Source organism: Triturus cristatus, chromosome 2_2 (assembly GCF_964204655.1).
Source record: "Triturus cristatus chromosome 2_2, aTriCri1.1, whole genome shotgun sequence".
In the NCBI taxonomy this organism is placed as follows: Eukaryota; Metazoa; Chordata; class Amphibia; order Caudata; family Salamandridae; genus Triturus; species Triturus cristatus.
Genome location: NC_140582.1, coordinates 108,521,718 through 108,545,281, shown reverse-complemented (window position 1 = coordinate 108,545,281; position 23,564 = coordinate 108,521,718). Strand labels below are relative to the sequence as shown.

General features: G+C 46.0%; 1 protein-coding gene across 3 annotated transcripts in view; it reads right to left on the bottom strand.

Moving 5' to 3' along the window:
• The window catches only part of LOC146861960 (sulfate anion transporter 1-like), a 359,823-nt gene that overhangs the window by 124,939 nt on the left and 211,320 nt on the right, over positions 1 to 23,564 (bottom strand). The window contains exon 1 of one of the 3 annotated variants that reach the window (XM_085641119.1): positions 18,278 to 18,333. The exons of the other annotated variants lie outside the window; for them this stretch is intronic. The gene's annotated coding sequence lies outside the window, so the exon portion shown is untranslated. Of the gene's footprint in view, positions 1 to 18,277; positions 18,334 to 23,564 lie in introns of those variants that run through there. 3 annotated transcript variants of the gene reach the window in all.

The window sequence follows — 23,564 nt, the reverse complement described above, 5'->3', positions numbered from 1 at the left end:
ACATGCCTCAAAATCCAGAGCATTGAGTCACCCCATCGTGTATGGCATAGTGAGCGTATCCCATCTCATTCGCTGTTGCTTGCCGGGCCATGCCAAGTGCATCAATAGGGCTCCCAATGTTTGGGAGACCACACTCAGACGTAATGTAGGAATATTTGCAAACAAGAATAAGAAACGGGGAAGCACCACCATCTTCATGATGGCTATGCAGCCGCAGAGAGAGAGGGGAAGATGGATCCAGCGGTCGATGGATTTAGTGAGACGTTTTATTGCCCTACCATAGTTTTCCTGCACCAGCAGCTCTGGATAAGTGTGAATCTGAATACCTAGATAGAGCACCGTTTCAGGTGCCCATCTAAATGGGAACTCCATCTATACTGTTGTTGTGGCGGTAGTGAGGGAAAATATAAGGGATTTGTCCCAGTTGATTTGCAGTCCGGAATGGCCACAAAAAAGAACTACCTCCCTGAGGACTGGTAAGAAGTTAAGGCCAGGCTCCTAAACATATAGGAGTGTATAGTCTGCATAAGCAGACACTATTAGGTTATAATGAGGGGAGCGAATTTAGCTGTGAGCATGGTACTCCCATAATGTGCATGCCAAAGGCTCTGCCACAAGTGCATTGAGCAGCGAAGACAAGGGGCAACCTTGACGAGTGCCCCTTGTGATGGCAACTGGGGATGTCACTTGGGCGTTAATATGTAGTCGCATTAGCGGTTCTTTATGAAGGTTCTGCACCAGTTTCAAAAAGACATCTCCTACCTCTACATGGTGGAGTACTGCCAGCATGAATGGCCACTCACCATTGTGAAGCACTACGCTGTGATCACAGTAATTGAACCATCTGGCAATGATTGAATGGAGCCCCCGGCACCAGCTGTGGGACTAGTGAGTGGTGTGCTCACTCTACCATAAATAGGTCGGATATTTTCCCACACCTTCAAAGTTCTATCAGCAGCCACTCTACAAAAGAATCAATTTTTCTGACATTTGTTGATTCTGCCAAGCCAGCAATTCAAAGATTATTCTACTGAGAAAAGGATTCCAATTCTTCTGTCTTGGCTTCTAACATTGATAGAGTACTCTCAAACTACTTCTGCATATCTGTACTCGAGGCTTGCTCATCCTCAGCCTCCAACTCTCCTTGATCCACCATATCCAGGTGCTCCCCATGCTTATCTATGCATTGCGACATCCAGGCCCATCTGATACAATAGGGCATCTATCTTCTCATCAATCTTAGTAAGACCGAATTGCATGGCAGTTAAGATTTGGCACAAATCCCTGCCCAATTGTGGTCCGGAGTTGTTCGTCTCTGCTTCAGGCTCTGCTGCTGCTCCACTAGCAGCCTGTGAGTATTTCGCTGTTTGAATTGCAGCTTTAGCAGCGTATTGTCTGGTCTGCCCACACTGCTGTATACCATCCAGGTCCAGAAAAATGTACGGTGTGCATTTGTAGGCTCTTGGCAGTTTGGATGGGGGATTTATGCCCACACAAGTTTCCCTTCACAGATGACAAGGTACCACTACAAAATAGCCACTAGATCAAAATACAGGACTTATGCCATCAATAGCATTCTGTGGGTAGCCCAGTCAGTTTTCACAGGTGAAGGGCTTTTTATTTTGAATAAGCCCACGAGCAGTGAATAAAAGTATCCCGTTGGTGACAGTGGGGCTTATTTCAATTTTATTCTCACGAGGTTATTTTGTGTGATTTTGACACACATTTTCATTGGTTTCACTGTTTTTTTCTGGACACTCACATTATTTGTTTTTACAAGATAGCAACCAATGATGAGAGACGTGAGCATTTCTGGCAATAAATAACCAACAAGCTCCTCCGGTGGTGTGCTCTCTTGTTTTTCACATTTAAAACAAAAAAAATAAAAAATTCACTCAGATTGATGTACCTTCTCACGGTATACACCTGTTATGGTACAGGGTACTTTATTTAAACACGGTGACTGGTGACTCAGAGGTTGGTTAGTTTTAAATGTGAAAAATAAAAAATAGAAAGAAGTAAAAATGAGAGGGCTAGTATGAGTAGGGACAACACATACACTATATATAGGATTGTTGTGAAAGGAGTAAACTCCCATTTCTACTCAGAAAGGAAAGTAAATAGAATGAATTGCCTGAACACATCGGGTCTTGTTGTTTAGTATTTTGAGGGGAGGACGGCCTGAGTGTAATTCCTCTACAGCTCCTTGGTGGTTTGAGGCTAGCAGGAAGCCCCCAAGCCAAGGGGAAACATCGGGCTACACTCCAAGCATGTAGGTGTATGGGCCCTGGGATTCTGGGAATCCGGGCAGTTATCTTTTCCAGTGGCGCAATGTGATCATGCAGTTTTAATTCCAGGCAAGTGCCCGCTCTCAGCGCAGGCAGTAGGATGCACCGCTCTCCCTCCCCGGGATCTGACCCATGGCTGATCCCCAACATAAGGTAGGGTGTCGTCAAATGTCGACGAGTTAGCAACTACAGAGGCCACAAAATGTTAACGTGGAGCCTCCATTATAGACTGTGGGGATCCGATGCAAGTACGTGTGAGGGCGGTGACCAAGCAGTGCCCCACACCAAGCCCTGCAGCCAAGGCCATTACACTGCCATGCGGCAGACAGCAGTGGGTCACAATGCATCCATAGGGGCCGTTCCTGCAGGGAAATCTTGGGAGCAGCAGAATCACCAGGGCAATATGTTTGTATGGCAGGGGTCGAGTGTGCAAGTAGTGATGTGATGGGATAGGATAGTGCAGGATAGTGGCTGTGTCAGAAGGAGCTCACATAAGAGTCAGCCATCAAGTGGCCGCTCCTCCGCTTAGATGGAGGAGAGTCGCCCCACTGCTCCGCAGCAGGAAACTTGAAATGATATAACTTGCGTTATTATCATTTAATGCTTCCTTCTGCAGCAGCAGCTTTCTGTGTGGGGCGGGGCTGATCTGAGGACAGAGGAGCAGGGAAGGAGTGGTTTGCCAACTCCGAAGTGCACATGACTGTTTGGTCAGCCCTCTTGGGCCACCCAAAACAGTAATGTGCACTTCCCATATTCTCCATGTAGGCTGCATTGCAGCCTGAATGGAAAACAGCCCAGGCCTCCATTACGAGGCTGAGCACCGATCCACAGCACTCAGACCAATCAAAACACTGCATTGCAGCATGTGAATAGCTATCGGGAGCGTGGGAGCCGGGTGCTTCCTGCTGCTTCCTGTATCCTGCTGCAGGACTGAAACAGGAAGAAGAGGACGGAGGAGAGGTATCGGCTGGCCAGCTATCACAGGTAAGTGTTTTTTTTTAATTCCCCCCACCTCACCACTCAAGTGAGGTAGCAGCAGCTACTGCTGCCATCTTCTGGCCAGGTAAGCTCCACCCCCTTCCTGGTCATTCTTACCCTCAGTATTTGCTCATTTAGCCTCTCACGGGCTGCTACTATTATTATTATTTTGATAATTGTTCAGAAATGTTTCAACATTTCAGCAGGGTCTTCCTTGTGCCTGATGACAATGTCATTTTCACAGCTTCATAATCATTCCAAGCAATGTTTGCACACATTTTCTGTGTATCAGATTTCTCTTCCCAAAGTTTATCTTTTTAAGGTGCCCCCACCCATACTGTTCAACATATCAATATCCAGCATTTGAGCTGTCTCAAATCTTTTGCCTATTTGTTGTTGCTTCTGGGTGCAGCTTGGCTGCCATAACTTAGAGGAAAATGTCATATCAATGACCTATATAACAACTTTTTGGGAAAGTAACTGTGTTATTTATTTACAAGAGTATCTCCCAGTTATGTGTTAGGCTCTGACTGTTCTCTGTGTTTTGGAATGCTCTCTATTATTATGCTGTTGAACCTCAGTTGTGTTTTGTTTTCTTTAAAAAACATTTATTATTATTTTATTACAAACATGAAACATCAAACAAAAATATGATTCATATGATTTACAGTAGCAATATTGTGGTTGGGTTGGTCATTGAACTACAACAGGCATAATAATTTCAATTAGAGTATTAGAGCTTCTGTTGTCATGGTGGAAGTGGTGAGATAAACATCTCTGAGTGAAAGAAATTGCCCATAGAAAGCATAGTAAGGGCAAACATTTTCGGGCTTCCTTTTGAATCCCTTAACTTCATACATTTAATTCTCAAAAAGCAGACACCAGTCCATAATAGCATGTCACTTTCTAAGAGTTGGGACCTCAGACCTGCCCCATAACTTGGCCATGTCCGGTGAGAGATTGTTAGTGTCAAGTTATATAGCATTTTATTGTGTTGGTGGGTCATCTTTCCATATTCCCAATGACATAAGTTTAACATTTGCAGCTTGTGCAGTCCATTGTGTTATAAGAGGTCTCTATTGTTTCCCTCCTCAGAACTCCTCAAGCCATATAATGTGAAGAAATCATCCTCCAGGACGCAGCCCATGAGACAGACAGCTATTTCTATTTACCACATCTTTCTCAATCTCATCTGGGTATAATACATTCAATATAATACTTTTAGCTGCACCAGTCTAAAACTGGCATACATTGTTACTTCCCTAGAATACTGTAAGGCCTCCTTTCATTCCAAGTCTTCTGTTAACCATCACGCTGAACTTCAGGTTACCCAAATCACCTTCATGGGACATTGTTATTAAATATTTCTAAATAAAGAGACCAACTTTTTAAGGAGTGATTCTGATGATACACAGTATTACAGAGAGGTACTATCCGAAAGTTAGGTGTCTTCTTAATTTGGAACCACTAAGCATGGCAAAATCACTGACTAAATATTTCTGTGGGTGGATGCAAAACAATACACTGCTGTAAGTTGTTCAAACGACTTCAGTCCTTCTGTGCCCCAGACATCCCTCTCCCCGTTGTGCAGATCCCATTGACATCCCAAATGTGAAGTTCCTTCAGTCTTTGCAGCTATCTCAATCTATCACTTGGGTAAGACGTGCTTGTCTGTTATCCCATTTGAGGTTTTTGTGGCTAATCTTCCCACCTTAAACATAGGATGCCTATGCACACGTTAACAGGTAATGCTTTGTAAGTACAAACAGTAGTGGAGAGAACAAGAGTTCAAAAAACACTTATTGAGTCAAATAAAGTGTATCTTTCTTGTTTTAATATGGATCCGTTGCCCAGCCAACACGTGTTTCGTCCGGGTGTGAACCCACGACTTCTTCAGGGCTACAAAAACATATAAGGGTACAATGTAGAACACTACAGTAGCGGCATAAAATAGATATTCACAACGTGAAAAACCCGACACTGCGACTGTGTACAAACAAAATTGAACGCATGTGACAAAATTTAGTTCCATGATAAGAAAAAGATAATAAGTGAGACAGTAGAACCTAAGTTATGACACCACAAACCCGGTGCAGGTCATGATTATGCAGTAAAAACATCTCAGAACGTAATTCAATTCTGATCCTGGTTGCTTGTGTACAATACAAATTCACAATAAAATGATTAAGAATCAACACATAAGTCAAGTTCTAGTCACAACGGGCCGTTTGAATTTTTTAAAGTATCAATTGTTCCATTTACAGGGATAGAAGTATAAGTTGAGACCAATAAAAATATTAAATTGGGTCATGGTATACAAGAGATTTAGAATCTACCATGACTCAATCGGTAGAGAGTACAAGAGAGAGAAAATGAGGGAAAGAACAAATGAGTTAATAGAGATAATATACAGTGAATACCAATCCGTTGTATCAAGTGGTAATGCAAAAAACCGGAGTAAATCTTACCTATCAGGCTAACAGGGAAAGTGCAAATAATCTGAATGTTTTTTTTTCTTCTGTACCCTGACTGCCTGTTCGCCCTCATTGTAATTTTTACTGCTTGTACCCCGTGCGCCTGTTCTCCCTCATTGTATTTTTCACTGCTTGTACCCCGTGTGCCTGTGTGCCCTCATTGTTTCTTTCACTGCTTGTACCCCGTGTGCCTGTGTGCCTGCCTCGGCCAGTGTTCGCTTCCTTTGCACCGTTTCCTGCCACTGCCTCCCGTGCGGCCCCGCCCCCCTGCCCCGATTGGTTCTTCCCTCCCGCCTCCCAGCTGACCCCTCCTCCCCTCCCTCCCTCTTACGGCGACCGCTGCGCAGCCGCGCGCAGCGGGCGCGCCTAAGGCAAGCCCGTCTGCGCCCGTCCGCGCCTGGATCGCGGCCAGCGCCAGGACCCCTGGCCCCCGCCGACGCCAGCCCACACGACGGACCTACGACGCCGCAACCCTCAATGCACTCAAACCCGACCGAAACCCCACCTGCTACCAAGCCACCCCGAAACGCACCCACGGACCCTTCACCTGCCAAGCCTGCAACTTCACCTGCCTCCGGACCTGCACCGCAGCCGCCAAGCTGAACACCAGCAACAACCACCTCAAGTGCATCCTGCTCAACACCCGCTCCATCCACAGACACGCCGTCGAACTCTGGAATCTCCTCAACACAACATCGCCAGATGTCGCCTTCCTCACAGAAACCTGAAAGAACACCTCCTCAGCGCCCGACATCGCCACAGCCATCCCGGACGGATACATGATCTCCTGGAGGGACCGCATCAACCAGACTGGAGGAGGCATCGCCATCGTATACAAGAACACCATCTGCATCACGACCAACTCCGACGACACCTTCACCGCCGTCGAACACCTCCACTTCCAGATACACTCTGACCCCAAGACGACCCTCAGAGGCACCCTCATCTACAGACCCCCGGGACCACGTGCACAATTCAGCGAAGACATCGCAGACTTCATCAGCCCGCACGCCCTCCCCTCCGCTGACTACATCCTCCTAGGGGACCTCAACTTCCACTTGGAGAACAACAAGGACTGCAACACCACCACCCTGCTAGACAACCTCACCAACCTCAGACTCAAGCAACTGGTGAGCACCCCCACCCACTACGCCGGCCACACGCTTGACCCCGTCTTCTCATCCAGCAAACACATCTTCTTCAGCCACTCTACCGGACTTCATTGGACTGACCACAGCTGCGTCCACTTCAGCTTCAGAGAAACCACGACCCACCAACACCCGCAACAGGTTCCTCGCCAGAGCAGGAGCAAGATCACCACCGAGCAGCTCACCACCTCCCTCAGCCGGAACCCTCCCGCCAGCACAACGGACCCTAACGAAGCAGCCAGCAACCTCACACAGTGGCTGACCGCCTGCGCCGATGACCTCACACCACTGAAGAACCCTCCCAGCAGACCCAGCAGCAAGAAAGCCACCTGGTTCACCGACGAACTCAAGGACTCCAAGAGGAACTGCCGCACCCTCGAGAAAGCCTGGCGCCACGACCAGACCACAGACAACATGACCGCCTTAAGCACGTCACCCGCAGGCACCACCAGCTGATCCGCACCACCAAGAAGACAGCATACAAAGAAAGACTAGACAGCAACGCCCACAACAGCAAGGAACTATTCAGCATCATCAAAGAGCTCTCCAACCCTAGCGCCGGAAACAACGACATCACCCCTTCACAAGACCTCTGCGACTCACTCGCCTCGTTCTGCCACCGCAAGATCGCCGACATACACAACAGCTTCGGCGCACCAACCACGCACCCAACCGCCGAACCAACGCACCCCACCACCACCCTCTGCGCCTGGACCCCGGTCAGCACCGAAGACACCACCTGCACGATGAACACCATCCACTCCGGATCACCTGCCGACCCCTGCCCCCACCACGTCTTCAACAAGGCCGACTCCATCATCGCACCCCAACTACGGGACATCATCAACACCTCCTTCCACACCGCCACCTTCCCGGAGAGCTGGAAGCACGCCGAGCTCAGCGCCCTGCTGAAGAAACCAACAGCGGATCCCACCGACCTCAAGAACTTCCGCCCCATCTCGCTCCTCCCTTTTCCTGCCAAAGTCATCGAGAAGACCGTCAACAGACAGCTCGCCGCCTTCCTCGAGACAAACGGTTCCCTCGACCCCTTGCAGTCCGGCTTTCGAGCCAACCACAGCATCGAGACCGCACTGATCGCAGCCACCGACAACATCAGATCCCTGCCCGACAACGGGGAAACAGCGGCCCTCATCCTCCTGGACCTCTCTGCGGCGTTCGACACTGTCTGCCACCGCACCCTAGTACAGCGCCTCAGCAACATCGGGATCCAAGACAAGGCACTGAAGTGGATCATCTCGTTCCTCGCCGTAAGAACTCAGAGAGTCCGCCTCCCCCCTTTCAGATCCGAGGCCACTGAAGCCATCTGCGGCGTGCCACAAGGATCATCCCTCAGCCCAACCCTCTTCAACGTCTACATGAGCCCCCTCACAGCCATCGCACGCCAACACAACCTCAACATCATCTCCTACGCCGACGACACCCAGCTGATCCTCTCCCTCACCAACGACCCCGCCACTGCCAGAACCAGCCTCCAGGAAGGGATGAAAGACGTCGCCGAATGGATGAAGAACAGCCGCCTGAAACTGAACTCAGACAAGACGGAAGTCCTCATCCTGGGATCATCACCCTCCACCTGGGACGACTCCTGGTGGCCCCCTGCCCTGGGCGCCACTCCCAAGCCGACGGACCACGCACGCAACCTAGGCTTCATCCTGGACTCCTCCCTCTCGATGACCAGACAAGTCAACGCCGTCTCATCATCATGCTTCAACACCCTACGCATGCTCCGTAAGATCTTCCGTTGGATCCCCACCGAAACCAGAAAGACGGTCACCCAGGCAATCGTCACCAGCCGACTGGACTACGGGAACACCCTCTACGCCGGAACCACAGCCAAACTTCAGAAAAGACTCCAACGCATCCAGAACGCCTCCGCACGACTCGTCCTGGACATCCCCCAACACAGCCACATCTCCGACCACCTGAGAGACCTGCACTGGCTCCCCGTCAGCAAGAGGATCACGTTCAGACTCCTCACCCACGCACACAAGGCTCTCCACGACCTGGGCCCCAAGTACCTCAACAACCGCCTGACCTTCTAAACGCCCACCCGCCAGCTACGATCGACCAGCCTCGCCCTCGGCGCCGTACCACGCATCCACAGAGCCACCACCGGAGGAAGATCCTTTTCCTACCTGGCAGCCAAGACCTGGAACTCCCTCCCCATCCACCTTCGGCTGACCAAGGACCATCTCTCCTTCAGGAAGCAACTCAAGACCTGGCTGTTCGAGCAGTAACGGACCCCTCTCCCCCAGCGCCTTGAGACCCTCCGTGTGAGTAGCGCGCTATACAAATGCTATGATTCATTGATTGATTGAGAGTAACCGAGCAAGTTTAAAAGTCAGAAGATAACCGGCTCACCTCTCCGCCGGTTGTAATTTCGTCCCGGCTGTGCGGGAAAAGTTAGTAAAGGCATATATTTAACGGGTAAGTACCCCTTCAGAATAAGGACCTGCAAAAGGGACATAACGTACCTGGTAAGCACTGTGGAGTTTTATAACAGTGTAAGACCTATAGCACACACCTGAGATCACCAACAACTACCTGCCAATAAGCTCAATAGGTGTATAAAACGATAAGATAATAATCCAAAATGAAATTTAGTGTTATACCCAGTAGGACTGAGTGCTGCTGTCAACTACGTAAAGTAAATCACACATATCCCATATCAGTCTATCTGTAAACTACATCTTACCCGAAAACCCTTCAAAATCAGGGTTGGTGGGCGCCGGTAAAACGGAAATAATTAATATTATATAGCTGGAGGTATCTCCAAGGCTAAGATCACTTCTAGTCGCACATAGTACATAACTGCAAGCGAATGCGTTGTTAAACCCGTAGGGGAAAAAAGATATAGCTGACAAAGCCAACAAGAGATCAAGATACGACGACTTGTTGGTGCCTTGGTCGACCAAGAATATTCCATCAACGTGTAAGTAAAATTCGCTAACCAAATGGTGTGATGTGTACATACCCCAAGTAACGATAAACCCCAAGGTAAGTTATAACCCAGTCACATATATGTTTAAAAAGTAAATTACCCCGACACTTTCTTTCACAGCTAGAGGTATATCAGGTTTAGAAAAGGAATTACCTGTGGAACGAGTACACCACGGAGTCAGTAGGAATCAAATCAATCATCAATCCGGAAGTAACGGTAGCTGACGTTATAACGTCAAGCATAAACGGAAGACTAGACCGCACAAAGAATATCCGGTAAGCATACCGGAAGCGAGTAATAACATCTCGCTATCTCTAACGTTAAATCAGAGTGAAAATATTAATCGTAAGTATAAGCCAAGCAACAATTACCGTGGCCAAGGCCAAACATTCTGTTACAATGTAAGATAGAGTTAAGGTTAAATAGCCGAAAGTAAAATAAGAGAACAGTATACGTGGGCTCCGGTGCCCCAACCAAAAGGCATAATTTATTTATTTATTTCAAAGAGGAAATAAGTTAGCAATGTTACCCTAGATACAGACAGGATTGATAACCCGGTGGGGTGGACCAGCGGGGAATAAGAATAACAAAGAGATAGAGAGGATTAATTAGAGAAAGAAACAACAGGCATGGGATAGAAATTAAACACAACTGTATGAAGATACCCGCATACATGAAGTAATAAATCAAAAGGCATGTCACGGATTGCTAGTACGGTGAGCGTATAGTTTACAAAGGAGAACATATCCCTATTATTACAAGCGACCAAATGACTCTGCACCTATTAAAACAACATGCCGGGCAATGGATACCATAATTTCTCAAGAAGTGAAAGTTTATTAAATTACAATAAGTAAGAGAAGTGCAGAAACCTATGGCAATGTTACGCAAAGTAAAAATAATTACTTCCATAATAGGTGTACATGATACATTATTGATTACAACTTCTGTCAGGAATTCATTATATGTAAGGCCTTTACAGATGTAACCGAAAAAGGAAAGAATGTTAAGGCCTTCCGAGCACAAACCACATATTAACTGAGAAATGTAACTCTATCTGAAGGCTAGTTACCTAGGAAGAATTGAAGCTCATCGTCTGTGTTGAGACCCAGCTCAACCGCATTTAGACGCATGATCCAATTTGCTTCAGAACGCCGTAACGCCAGTTCTCTGTCACCTCCTCTAGGGTGTGGTAGAGTTTGCTCTATTCCGAAGAACTTAAATTGTTTGTAAGGGCCCTGGCGCAGCACAGCTATTAGCATGAACCGCCAAAGGGTATCTGCTGTCATTCTGTTTCAAAGCCCTAGCACGTTCACTAATGTGATCTTTCAGCATTCTAATAGTGCTACCTACATATTGTTTTTGACAGATGCAAGTAATTATGTATATAACAAAACGTGTAGACCAGTTAATGTTCTGTTTGATCTTGTATTCCTTCCCATCAGGCCCTGAGAATGTTTTAGTGTGTTGCGCAGCCCACCTGCAAACCCCACAGCATCCACATTTATGAAAACCCTGTATGCGTGTGGTGAGCCAGTCACTCATCTCTGCTTTTCTCGCTATAGTAGGACTCAGGATAGATCTCAGTGTGGTGGCTTTCCTGAAGGTAATAAGGGGTCTGTGTGAAGTGAGCGATTCAATGGTTTTGTCAGCTCTAAGTGTGTTCCAATGTTTGTTCATACTCTTCGTCAGAACTTCGGTTTTATGATTATGGTTTGTAATGATTCTGATGGGTTGAGTGAGTTTGTTATCAGGCTTTCTAGTCTTAAGTGTTTCTGTTCGTGGAAGACCCAAAATACGTTTCTCTGCCCTCTCTAAGGTAGTTTGTTGGTAGCCTCGAAACTTGAACCGGTTTTTCATGGCATGCATGCAGGAGTGAAATTCTCTGTCTTCACTGCAGATTTGTCTCGCTGTGGTGAATTCACCAAACGGAATGGCCCTAATCTGGTGTTTAGGATGTGCGCTGGTGGCATGTAACACCGCATTGCACGCAGTTGGCTTGCGATGCAACTTACTCTGTAAGACTCCATCAGTGAGGTACAATTCTATGTCTAAAAAGACTACGTTTGTCCTACTATGTTGATGAGTGAATTGAACTCCCAGAATGTTAGAATCCAGGAAGCTGTAGAATTCATGTAGTAAGGATTCTGTGCCAGACCAAAGTAACAAGCAGTCGTCGATATATCGCCCCCAATAGACGATATATTGACTAAAATGACTGCCCCTGTCTCCCCAAAGCCATTTGACCTCAAAGTACCCCATGAAAAGATTGGCAAATGACGGGGAAAATTTGGAACCCATGGCTACTCCTCGTATTTGTTTGTACCACTGGCCCTCAAACAAAAAACAGTTATTGGTGAGAATAAATTCAGTCATGTACAGTAACATTGTTGTGTGTTGCCATTGTGTAGCTGGTAATTTACCAAAATGCCATTTCAAAGCTTCCATGCCTAGTATTGGGTCAATGTTGGTGTAGAGGGAGACTACGTCTAATGAGGCTAGGATGATGTCATCTTGCCAGGTTAAGTCTGTCAACAAACTAAGAATGTGTTTGGTATCTTTTATGTAAGCAGGGAGATTCTGGACCAAGGGTAGTAAAAATAGGTCAACATATTCAGCAAGTCTTTCAGTCGGGCCCCCTATACTGGAGACAATAGGTCTGCCGGGGGAATGGTAGTTTCTTGTGTATCTTCGGAAGAGTGTATAAGACCGGGAATTTGGGTCTATTGACTTTGAGATACATATATTCTTCCTGGCTGAGAAGTCCTTCTCTAAGCCAAGTTTGGAGATGTTTATTAATAAGGAGGGTAAGAGTACCCATAGGGTTGCTAGTAAGGGATTCATAGCATGTAATATCATTCAGTTGGCCCTTTATTTCACTGTTGTAGTCATGTTTGTTCATCACCACGATATTACCCCCCTTATCGGCCTCTCTAATAATGATGGATGTATTAGAGGAGAGGAGTGTCAGTGCCTTACGTTCCCCTGAGGTGAGGTTTCCATGTGTGAAGACCCTGCCTGAGTTTCTCCTTGCCTCGTGTTTGTCAATATCTTGTAAAACTAACTTGTGAAATGTATCTATGGTATTGCCCCCTGGTAGAATTGGTGTCCATTTAGATTTCGATCCAATAAGAGTTGGGTTAAATCATCAGGTGAGGCTTCCTGGTTAGTAATAGAAAGTAACAACTGGGTGTCATATAACTCCTGTGTGCTGAGAATGTCAGACGCACCACAAACGGGAATGTTCTTAGTATGTTTATTCACACTGGGATAAGTTGCAAACATCTTTTTCAATTTCAAACTCCTAATAAATTTGTCCAGTCTACTTTTGTTTTACACACATCCGCCCTGTCCGTAGAGCAAAAGCCGAAGCCCTTTTTGAGGAGGGAGATCATATCATCGGAAAGTGAGAGGGAAGATAGGTTGATAATGTCTACCCCCATCTCTTGTATCTTAATTAATTCCTCTTGTCCCCTGACCTCAGATTCCTCCTGTAGTCGTTTGAGCCCTGCCCTCTTGCCTCTCCTAGTTTTCTTACGGTATCTGTTGGGATGGGCTGTGTTCTGTTGCCCCTCTTGATGCGTTGTACTTCCTGTAAAAAAGAGGAGGAAGAACTGCCTGGTCTATCTCCACTAGTAGTGGCTATTGCATTATCTATTTCTCCATCGCTAGATGCTGGTACACTGAGGGAGGTAGAACTAGAGTAAACAGAGCTATTATGTTGACTTCCTAGTTTTTTCTTACTCTGAACGTTGGCAGAAACATCATCGTATTTTTTGGCGAAAGTAAATACTCTCTTTTCTTTATAGACGATTTCATCCCGTTTTAATTTTCTTGCTTTACGCTGTTTGATGTCTTCCTGGTGTTTAGCTAATATATCAGCCAGGATGACATAATTTTTTTCGGTCGCTTCCACTAGTCCTAGGTCTTTAATTTCACTCTCAAGTGTACAAATCTCCTTCTGTAGTGCTGTGACTTTTCGATCAGCATTATCAATCAGTATGCCCATTAAGGTTTTAGAATTGGAAGTTAGGGATTCTTCCCAGAGTTTCAACAGGTCTTCGTCTAACTCGTCATATGTGGGGAAAATTTGGGCACGCAACCCCCTGGGTATTCTCTCCAGTCTTTAGTACTGTCTTAGAGTAATACCATCCCACCATTTACTATTCTCATTCTTTTTTAATTTTTCCAGTTTTATAAATTTGTCCCTCAATCACTCATTTCTAATCTGATTAGTGTTTTTAACACTTGCAGCCACAGTGTCTCCTTTGGCCAAATTTTGAAACAATTCTTGTGCTACTTGATCACGATTCATGATAATGCACGTAAAGTACTCAATGGGAATTACAAAACAAAATTGGTATTCAGTTTTTTCAACGCTGGGGCTGCCCCTACCGCTTAGGTTCAAAGAATAAATACTTGGGAAGGGTTTAAGACTTGCGGTATGCGATGGAGCCCACCAGTGTGTACGCAGGAGTCCAAAAGTAAAAATATCCAACGGTGCAAGTAGGACGGGGGGATGACACCCTTCCTCTCGCCACTAGAAGGGACAGACCCCCCTTCTTCACCTCAAGCCCTGGTTGTGTCATCCACTTGAAGTTACTAATGAGGCTCCACCTCTTTTTCTCCTTGGAATGTTGACATCACTCTTCTCTTCTCTGGCCTGGATGACACATCTCTTAACTCCAGCTGAAGGGGCTATTACCCCTCTTCTCCTAAAGCTTTCCCTAAATAATGAGTATTATTCTGTTCTCTCCCTCGTGTACTGGCACTCACTCCTCCCTCCCCTGTAACTTACTGTAAGTACAAAAAACACACACAAAACTCGTGGCCTATTCTCTCCCCTGAAGGGGAAGAGTTTCCTTGCTTCTTCCTCAGCATTGGTTAAATAGGCCCCCTTCTTCACTCCACGCAGATTTTCATGTCTATTCATGTTCTTCATCCTGAAATGGAGATCACCCCCCCATAAGTCTCTTTCAGTTGCTGACACCCCCATCTCCTCCCCTTGCAGGAGTAGATTCCCTTTCTGATCCCTTCAACCACAGTAACAGATATCTTCTGCAATGGATTCCTGTGTCTCCATGTGCCTGGGCTGACACAAACCATCATAGACCTTGCTCAGTGAGCTGCTTGCCTGTGTCTTGGTACCCGTTTTTCCATTCTGGTAACGCTGACCCCCAATGCATCATGAGGCAGCTCCATTCCCTACCCTTCGCCCTTCAGTGGCTATGTGGGCTGAGCTTTCTTTTGCCAAAATAACCCCCAAATGACCTGCCTGGATTCCAGCACACCGCATCTAAGATGAGATAGGGTTCAATGATGATGCACTGAAATATAATGCACTATAGAAAAGAGTTTGCGGTTTCTTTGTGGAGCTAACTAGGCCTGGGCGAAGCACTACGCTACGCTCGCGTAGTTTGCGAAGTTCGCGCTACTTCGCGCTACGCGAACTGCACGTAGCACAGTGCGAACACGCGTAGCGTAGTGTTGCGTAGTGCTGCGGTCATTTTTTGCTTGCTCGCGGTCCTCAACGTCAAGTTGGCGACCGCGAGCAAGCAAAATGACATCCTGGCGAGACTTTTTCCTTGTTCGCGATCGCGAGCATGGAAAATAAACCTCCCGGCGAGATTCCCAACGCAAGAAGGTCAGGTTTCTCATTGCGAGGGGTCGCGTATGCTCGCGACCGCTTGCGATGAGAAACTACCAGTTCGCGTTGAGAAAGCTGCAGCTCGAGTAAAAATCTACTCGAGCAGCAGAAAACTACAGCTCGCACTGTGCAAGATGCCATTTTCAATGATTGCACAGTGCCGGTTGCTTGTCCGCACTGTGCAATCATTGAAAACAACATCTTGCACAGTGCGAACATGTTACTTCGCAGTTCGCGAAGTGCTACGCGTAGCTCGCGTAGTGCGAACTTCACTTTGCGTAGCTTCGCGAAGTGCTACTTCGCGAACTACGCCCACCCTTAGAGCTAACGCTAATCTCACATTTACTACAGCACTTAGGCCATGGCGTTCTATAAATCGGTGCAAAATCATCTAAATGCACAGAACATTTTCTTTGGGTATATGTTAAACATTTGTGTGAAACATCTGCCAATTCGCACCAATTACATAATATTTAATGTTTTGTGCAGGCAGTCACCAGCTAAAAGCTGGTGGTCCCATCTGGGATAAATGAAATAGAAGCGCTATTTGTCCTTATCCTATGATAGTCACTAGCATCATTAGTGTTGACAGAATCGACCGATTTGGCTTATATATTTCCTTATAAACCGAACTATGGAGCAAATCAGCAACAACCGGCGATAATTATCGCTAAGCGCACTTAGCGCTAGGATAATTATCGCCGGCTAACGTGTATTTTTTTTCTGAGATAGCGTGCTATTAGCAACGCCTATCTCAAAAGCGATAAAAATCCTAGCGCTAACTGCCAAACGTGAGATTATCGCTGGAAACCCAGCGATAATCCCACGAAGTTTGGCGTTAACTTGATGATAGGGCCTCACATACTTAGCCATGATATCCACCTTCCATAGGATATCATGGCTAAGTCAGTCCTGAAGCAGGCATAAGGAAAGTAGCGATAACAGGGGTTATCGCTACTTTTCTTGCCGCTATGCTTCATAGCGTGGGGCTTGATGATAGGAGAAATCTCGCATAGCGACATTTCTCCAGTCATGTCAGGTCAGGAACGCCCACTTTGGATCTCATTAGAGATGCAAAGCTGGGCATTAAGAATCTGGTCACTAATGCAAGGCTTCACGCGATGGCGTGACCTTGCTAATTAGGCGATAAAATTATCGCCGCTTTTCGGCAGAAAACGGCCTGCAAAAGCGGCGATTATTTTTTATCGCCGCATTGTTAATATGCCCCTTACTGTCTTCACAAATGCCTGTTTAGATTTGAAAATACAGAACCGTTCTGTTCATGGAGGGCATTTAGTCCTCAATAAAGCAGATTCCTTGAGCATTTCGGTTATAACTGAAAATCCTGCAGGTAGTGGCAGCTGCATACATTGGCTTTACTAGGCATTCTTACATACCCCTGCTTTGCTTTTCTCAGATCCCACCATGATTCAGCTAAAAAGGGTGCACTCTGCAGTCAGCAAGGCAGACGCTCTGACGTTATAGATGGGAGTTCCAGTGAAGTAGGAAGGGCAAGAAAACATCCCTGTATATCTCCTTTGTGCCAGGGATGAAATTATGGAGCCTTTATTTACTAAAGGTTGAGCGGGCGCTCGGGCTCCACAATTTAGCGCCGCACCTGCGTGCCTTTTTATGGTGAGTAAACCAGCCCCCGATGTTTGATGTCACGTGCACCGCAGGAGCTCCCACTGCAAACATCAAAGGAATTGGCTCCAGGTGATTTTGTTCTTGCTGTGTGAGAGGAGAGGTGCGACTTTTAGGGCAATGCAGCTGGTCCACTCTCCATGGCCCCCACACCCACCCAAAAGCCCCGCCCTCTTCTCCCAGTATGAGCACATTGTAAAATCTATTCTATGGTTGCATGCTCAGTAAATGCTGTGTGAAGTGAAACATGATGCCTGACCTGTCACTCTTGAACTCTACTCACTGAACCCGCAGCACTCCTTCAACACAGTGCTCTCTGGTTCACCCTGCTGAACCAGTCACTCAAGCTCAGGATAAACCCCTGCTTTACTTCCCAGAGGCTCACACTCAGAGGAAACTGTAGAGGGACTACCATTTTAAGCTCTAAACTCTAGTGCTGTGTCTTTGCCTCTGAACACGTAGAGATGTCTAGATTGAGTTTTGCCACTTGAAAGATTAACACAAGCAATCTTAGCCTGCCCATATTTGCTCCTCTTCCAGCATAGAAAATGCTTTTTTGTGGGAATGTACCACTTATACCAACGTATTCGTATTCCACAACCGAGGCTTAATCCAGAAAACATTTTGCAACCCAAACAAAACTGATATCCACAATATTGCCCTATGTCCTTTATCAACACAAGCCAGCCCTCTGCTTCAGTTGTGAAGGAACTTTACCAGATAGGCAGGGTGGGATAAAAAGATCCAGTCATCCCGGTCTTGAGGTGATATGGTCCTAACCTGGAATCTTCCTAGCCCAGAAAAACTGTAAGCTTTTTGTAGAAGACTTGGGTCAAGGCTCAAAGTGATTTAGATGATGGGCACAGAGAGCAGCACATGTATGAGAGATTGGAACTCAGCATTGGGGAAATCCTTATCTCTTTAAGAAGCTACCCCAACACTCACTCAAATATACCACACTCTTAATTTCACACTATTGATATATCATTGACTACAGTGCTAATCAAAGACAATTCCGTTTCTTCTGCCTTAAAATCTCCCCTTTAGAAATGTTTTTTTTAAATCTTGATCTGTAAGCAATCTGTCATGGAAAATATTAGGACAAAATAAGCTTGACCCAAAAAAACGCTACTCACCATCCAGGGGCTCCAGGGGGAATCTAATATCTGGTTCCGACCTCTCTTCACTGCTGGTGCAAAGCAGTCAGTGGAGTGGAGGCTGCCAGGCACCTTTACCACCAATTGCAAAACAAAATAGTTCAACATTCCGCACCGTTTAACTGCAGTGAGGAATGAGGTTGGGCAGGTCTGACCCTTGTAGCCAGAAATATTTGGCACGAGCTGCTTTAAGATGCATGGAAGTATTTTTTGAGTTATCCTTGCAGATGATAAGCTGTGTAGATTAGTCCTCTTTTAGCAAGAGCACGTGCTGAATCCAAATAAAACGAGGGCTTGAATTGAGTCTTCCTAGTTAAACATGGATATCTCCCAAAACCCAGACTTTTACCGGGAAGATAAAGTTTTCAGTTATGATGCCAGGAATAGCGCATTTACAAATTCCACTATCCCTTTTAAGCAGCAAAGTGGCTGGCAGGTAAATAGCATGGGATTTATTTAATTACAAATCTAAAAATTGTGATTGTACATCAAATGACCTTGAAATAGTGAGACTGGAGCCTGTTATAGACACAAAATTTCACTTTTGCATGCCATAGTCGACAAACTTAAAATCCCAACATTTTATGGAGAAGCAGAAGTTATGGGGGCAGATTTATGAGCCCCTTGCACCACTTTTGCGTCACTTTTCCCATGTTAAAAGTGACGCAAAAGTGGCGCAAGGGGCTCATAAATCTGCCCCCATGGTTTCTTATAAAGGGCCTACAACAAACTACAAAGGGACAACTTTGTGCACATGCTTTGGTGTGAAGGCCTTGACTGAGCCCCAATGTATGAGTGCTTGTTTGCTAAGGAGTATTCCCGGGCACTACGGGATCTTGGTATAGGGGCGCCCTGCTCACAAAACAACATCCTTTCTCTTTGTGATGCATTGGAACTCTAAGACTATTTCTGTGCTATACTAAGCTAGGCGAGGGAGTGCGCCATTTTGGCAAGTAGGGAAAGTGTACCCGGCTCCTTCGCCACAGGGAAAGAAGCATGTACAATCCATGTAACACAATGGTAAACCTTCCTGCACAAAAGCAATCCTGGTCGTAAAGCAAGCATCCTTGCAGCATTGTGCAAATGTGCCTGGATGTATGACGTTACAACGCGTGCTGTTACAACGGGTGCTGTTACAACAAAACTTTTACAACGCAAGTGGATTTACAACGCTATGCCATTACAATGCAAGTCTTTACATCGACTTGTGCTAGATGGAGTGCTAACATTAGAAAAGGGTAATTTACTATGCCAATTCCAGTCCACTTAACAGTAGGGAAGGTGTTGGGATAGTAAACTACACTATTTGTAATGTTAGCATGCCATCTAGCGCAAGTCGAAGTAAAGACTTGCGTTGGAATGGCATGCGTTGTAAATCCACTTGCGTTGTAACAGTTTCGTTGTAATGGTAGTGCGTTGTAAAAGTTGCGTTGTAAAGGTTGTTTACCATGTGCCTGCTTTGGCATTGGGCAGCTTCAAGTGTGTCAGCACAAGTAGGGATCAGAAGTGCGCCATATCTTAACAGATATGGCGCACTTCTGGTCTCTCCTTCATAAGCAATGTAGCGCAGCAACTTTGTTCGCTGCCCTGCGTTGCGTGAAATGTCAGTGAGAGCTGCTCACACATTTGTATGGCAAATCTCTATCAAATGTCCTGATGTGAACCAAGATCCTTTGTACAAAGTCACGAGTGAGTCATGCCCTCATAGGAATGAACTATAAATCTATGGCAAGGCTCCTGCTTCTTTCAAGACACAAAGCCTGGCCCAATAATCCTTACTGTGGATTATACAGACACCATCAACAGTTCAGACTCTTTACATAACAACACTAAAATATAGATCTCACTTACACTCTGTGCAAATATGCATGCATATTCACTATTACAACCATATAAAAATAGCTCTGCCGTGCCACCTATCCTGGCCAGTTTATAACAAACGTCTACAATCATACACGTGAAGACGCCAGGCAGCTGATGAAAATCAGAGCACCCGAGTGCTAGAAATCTTATGTATATGATATAGAATGCAGCACACAGAAAAAGCAAAAACGAGGAGAAAGAAAAGCATTTCTCCTCATGCAAAATTATAACGCCTGCTTTTGCATGGTGTTAGTTTTGGGCACTGCCACAGATTTACACCTCCTTGCAAATATGCAGCAGCGTCAAAAAGCAATGGGTGTTGCAGTGGAACGTCCACAGCAACACCAATTGCATGCCCCTTTGCCGCAGAGGACTGTGGCAGAAAGGGGTATATTTACAAGGTGGCGTTAAGCCTCGCTAAGTGGCTGAGTGCCACCTTGTAAAAATTGAAAATGGTGCTACACCACCGAAGCGGCCAAAAATGTGACGCTCTGGTGATGCGTAGGGGCTTGTAAATATGCATCTGAGTTTTGAAACTGAAAAGATGGTAATTGAGACTACACTCATTAGTATGAGCATTCAAACTGGTAGCCAGGCCCTACACCTATCATACACATTTTTTTAATATTAATTGCATTAATGATTACATGCATTCTGACCTGTCCTGCATGTAACATGCAGCACTGGAATACGAAAGCCTAAACACACAAAATAACAGTACAGTTCCATATATGTTTTTCAGAGTAATTTTATTGGCATCATTGCATTAAAACATTAAATCTTTATGTGCAATTAATCAATACAGTTGGATACTTTCATTATGATTAACAACACCATGCCTAAAGGACAAGAACTTGCCTGCAATTACTTTCAGCGCTAAGAAGAGTCTCCAGTGGACACTCTTTTTCATGACCACTCGCCAAAAACAGTGTTAACTTGCTGTTTCATGCCTCGACTAGCTCATCCGCTATGAGTTCTCTGTTTAGAAGACGTAAAAAGCAATGTCTAGTACCTCTGCTGCCCCATCAAATTTAGTTGTGAAGTTGTAGAGATTCATTAAACCAAGTCATGTTTCTTGGAAGCCTTTCTTGCAAAACATGAATAAGCTTTGAGCAGTAGCTTTTAAGCAATATTCCAAAAGGGTTATACACCAATAGCAAGCAGGACTTTGTTACTGTGAAACATTATCCAAATATTACTAAAAAATATTTCTACTTGTGCCAGGAACTACAGTTTTTTCCCTGTCCTAACTATTTCTTCCAGTTTCCTGCTTTTCATACTCCTACACACTCATGTAGTTTTCTCTTGCAATTGTTAGTTGGTTGCCGATAAGTCCCAATCACTTTGGGGCATATTATCAACGCTATGAAATTATCGCCGCTTTTGCATCCTTTTTTGGGCGAAAAGCGTCGATAATTGCATCGCCTTATCAGCAAAGACACACTATTGCGTGTTTTGCTGACTTAGCGCCTGTTTCCAGCACACCTAACTTTGCATCGCTAATGAGATGCAAAGTAGGCGTGGCTGTGAAACCAACCAGGGAAAATATCGCGAAGGCAGCTTCTCTATATTAACAAGGAAGGGTAGCTATTTTTTAAATTGCGTTAAGTATGCCTTAACGCAGGAATTTAACGTCTACTAAATTCCTGGCTAAGGCATGCTTAACATGGGGGGTGGATTCTGTGGCTAAGACCACAGGCCCTATCATCTAGTATATCGCCGTTGTCCACCATGGAAAACGGCGATATCCACACTATCTCTGGAATTTTTATCGCCTCGGCGATGCACTTTGTTAATGACGCACTAACCGGGCGATAAATTCCAGAGATAGCCGGTGATAAATATGCAAGCGCTAAGCACGCTTTGCGATATTTATCGCCGGCCCTTGTTAATATGCCCCTAATAAGGAAGGAAATGCCTTGTTTAGCTTTTCTCAGTGAAAGACATTGTTTTCTAGCAAGTAACTGTGCAACCATCTTGCAATGGACGCTCAAAAGCATTATTTACTCGATTACAATAAATAGCTTTAGCTTGTCCTTGAGTGTGATGTATCACAAATTACAATCTGACACAAAACGCTTGTGCATGTTTTGATTTTTTTGAAAAAGCATCCACACACAAAAAGGCCAGAATGTCAATTAATTTTCATGAGAATTACATGTATTTTCCCCAAAAAAGTAAGCTGCTTCAAAATCCTTATTTTCTTAGCTTCAACTTTATTGATTAAGTCTAAACAAAACTGTTGGACTTGGCCCTTCTGGCAGGTTCACCCCTGAACTTTTTTTGCTTTTTATTGGTGACTTGGTGTGGTGATTTTTCGTTTCTGCGCACTTTCCCTGTGTCCCAGAGGAAAGTGCGTGCGCATTCTGAGTGCATGTGGTGAGATAGGCCTGTCCTCCCATAGGAATACATGGGGAATGTATGTGTCCCTAGTAGTTCCTGATGCGTGGGGTGTGCAGGCCAGAGTTTGGTATGTGCAGACTCGTGTGATTGAATGCTGCGCGATGATGTGTGCGGCGTGCATGTACCTAGTGTGGAAGTGCCACTTCTAGAAGTGGGCACTTCGGTGTGCAGTGTAAAATGTGTGCCTTGTCGCGTGATTGGCTGGTTGAGGTCATGTGACGGGCTAGGGATTCCCCAGAGTCAGGATGAGTCACCCAGTGGTGAATGGGGAGATCAGCAGCTAGATGGGTGGGAGGAGTACACCTGGGTCCTGAATAGGGCAGGGTTTTCCCCACACAATGCTGGCTCCGCCCCCTGTGGTGCGACTGACGACCCTAGCCCTGCCAGTGAATAGAGTGAGGGCCTGAGCACATCAAGGGTGCTCCCCAACCAGCTGCGACTGGTTTACCCCCTCACCCTGAACCCAGAACAAAGGGTTTTAGTGTATAAAAATGGGGCTGTGTCCCCACAGAAACTGTTCTCTGCCAGGATCTTACCTGAGGGGGGCTGCTGCTGCTGCTGGACCAGAGGACCGCCACTTGGACTACCTCCCTGCCTGGAGGCCCAGTGAGCTGGCTCTGGGTTCAGCCTTGCCCCCCACCCCTGCCCTGCTGCATGCAGGGAAGAACTTTGCTGGACTTTGTACTTGTTCTCCTCTAAGCGCTGGGAGCGCTTTGTCTGTGTCCTGTAAAGCGCCTGGGAGCTTTTGTTGGCCTTTGGCGCTGAGAGCGCTTTCACTTTTTGTCCATAGCGCTAGGAGCGCTTTAAGTGTGGCCAGCAACGCGGCACTGCACTTATTAGCGAGGGAACCCCGACGTAGGGATTCCCTGCTATTTTGCAATATTCCGAGCGGGTGCCCACCCCGCATTGTTGCACTGGTTGGCGTGTGCCTACCCCGCTTATTTGTAGATTTCCGGCGGGTGCCCACCCCGCCGTACATCAACGAGGGAGCCTACCCCTC